Source organism: Parasteatoda tepidariorum, chromosome 1, assembly GCF_043381705.1.
Source record: "Parasteatoda tepidariorum isolate YZ-2023 chromosome 1, CAS_Ptep_4.0, whole genome shotgun sequence".
Lineage (NCBI taxonomy): Eukaryota > Metazoa > Arthropoda > Arachnida > Araneae > Theridiidae > Parasteatoda > Parasteatoda tepidariorum.
In genome coordinates this window covers 104,777,044-104,779,873 of record NC_092204.1, presented here as the reverse complement: position 1 = coordinate 104,779,873, position 2,830 = coordinate 104,777,044, and positions in this window count along the sequence as shown.

Here is a 2,830-nt window from a genome sequence, read left to right as displayed (position 1 = left end):
CTAAAATAAACAAGATAGAAAAGATAGCTAAAGACGAAAAATATGACAATAAAGACACTGTTGATAAAGACGAATAATATCAAATTTTATAAACTACTTCATTAGAAACGTCCTTTAAAATCCCTAAGGTAAAAAAAAAGGTTAGTATATTTTTGAAAAATATTTTATTTTTGAAAAAAGATTTATTTCTTGAAGTACTTTAAGTTTTTATTTTATTGCATATAAAATTTCGAAATTAAGGCTTCCAAAATTATTTCTAGATTTGATGAAAGCTTGAAAATGCAATGATAATTTCTATTTTGAGCATCACGTTAATATATCATAAAATAAAATATCTTTAAGTGTGAGTAACATGTCTTACAATGTATAAAAATGTTACATGATGAATTTCGACAAGTGAAATCTTATGAACTTTAACTATAATGATAATTATCAAATGCGTTTATTTCACGCCCGTTGTTCGCAATGATAAATGAAATGGATAAATATGGAATATAATGACCAATACCATGCTCATTATAAACAACAAAGAGCGAATCCCAAAATATTGCTAGCATCTTCAATGTACGATAACTTCAGAATTAAACTGATTACTCGGGATCAATTTTAGATTTTCCGTATAAGGATTTGTTAATTTGATTCCTTCACACACACAGACATATATACCTATAAATAAGTGCTTATATATATACTTATATGTCTCTGTGTGTGAAGGAATCAAATTAACAAATCCTTGTATGGATAATCGAAATATAAACCCATTCCAGAATAGCGTTATAATATTTATAGTTATAACGAAAAATTAAAACATTTCTTTGCTTTTTGACCTAATTGATGATTTGGGGGCATTTTTGTAAGCTTTTTCTATTAAATTACCCTACAAACTTCAAAACAACATGTGCATTTTATTTTTAAAAAATAAGTTTTAAAAATGTGTGTTCGCCCTTCTTTAAGATTTGAGCTGCTTTATTTGCTTTGGTCTTTGGTGCACTTGGGAAGTCAATGCATCAATTATCAGTGGCTGCATAATCAAACTTATACCTAGTTTTTCTTAAATCTTTACTCACTCAAGAATTTGTTCTTCTCTTCCAGTATTTACTCTGGAATCAGTATCTAAATAGGCCTTAAAATCTTCTCTGCTGAAGTGTGTACACAATTTTGTGAGTACGGAATCAATAAGTAAATAGACTTTGTTAGCACTCTTTGATCAAACTTTTTAAGATATTTCAAGATAACTCAATTCCAAATGGAACAAAACGCACGAGTTACTTCACTTTGTTAAAAGGGTTACGTGACGTGGCTTATGTTGGTTACTTGACATACGCTTCGTGTCTAATAAGTACAGTAAGCAACAAAAAAATAATAAAAAAGGACCCAGAATAACTTTTAATCTAATGACCGGATTTTCACATTCTAGGACTCACTCTTAAAAGCTCGAAGGGGTGAACTCAAATATGCTAATTAATAAGTGCAGACGATATTTTAAAATATGAAATCAGACTCAAAAACGTACTTTTTCTGAATAAACATACCTTTTTTTTTCTTTCAAAGAATTGGGATTTCTGATCCTCAAAATATAGGGGTACTTGCAATCAGGGAAATTCGATCCCAATAGTTTGGTCCGGAGAGCACTCCAAAATTTGGATCCATTGTTGTACATTTACATTTACTTTTACATTTACTTTTTACGTATTTCGCGCTATATTTCGAAAACTTTTTAGGCAAATAGAAAAAAATTTACCCGCAACTATGAAATTCGCTCATTTTTATATGATAAAACACAAAATGTGAGCCAAATTTTGGAATCATAAAAAAGTCAAAAAAAGTCAAATGAATAAAATAAGTCAAGTGAAAGTCAAATGAATGAAAAAGTCAAAAAAGTTTCTCTCAAATAGTTTCTGAGAAATCAAATATTAAGTTTCTGACTTTTTTGAAATTTCATGTCTCAGAAATATTTGGCTGATTTCACTCAAATGTCTTATTTTACCATATAAAACTACTCTCTTTAAAGTGACGCAAAAAGTGTATACTTTGTAATTTAAAACTTTTTTCGACCATTCTTAAATAAAATAATAAAGATTGATAAATATTTACTAAACGTTATTTTTCGCATGGAAGTATTTTGAATAAACGAATTTAATAATTGTCTGCGAAAAGTTCTGCTTTCGCTTAATAAGTTCTCTAGTTATAGCGAAAACGCAAAAAGTAAAATCAACATTTAGGGGTGTCGAAGCTTTGGAACTCTTTCCTGACCAAACTATTGGGACCATATTTCCCTGATTGCAGCTACCTCTTATATTTTGAGGATCATAAATCCGTATCCGACGAAAGAAAGTTATGTTTTTTCAGAGAAAGTACGTCTTTGAGACTTATTTCGTAATTTAAAACATCGTCTGAACTTAGTAAATAGCATATTTAAGGTCAACCCCCTCTAGCTATTAAGATTGAGTCCTAGAACGTGTAAGTCCGATCATTAGATTAAACTCATCTGCGCGTAAATGATAAGACAGATTTAAAGTTCTTCGTCTTCGCTAGCTACGTATTTTCCTAATTATACATTTATAAAGGTATAAAAGGCCTAATTATATATTTTCGTTATAAATATAATGCAAGTTTATTTTATCATGATTTAAAATCGATATTCTTGCTAACTCGAAGATAACTATTTCAAACAAAACGTACGGATTATTTTGCTTTATTAAAAAAATAAATATTCATGTTGGTTTCGTGACATATGTACAACTCATTTGCGTGTAACTCATCTGCGTACATCTCATGAATACAAACTCATCTTCGTGTTAAAGATGAGGAGGAACTATATATATATATA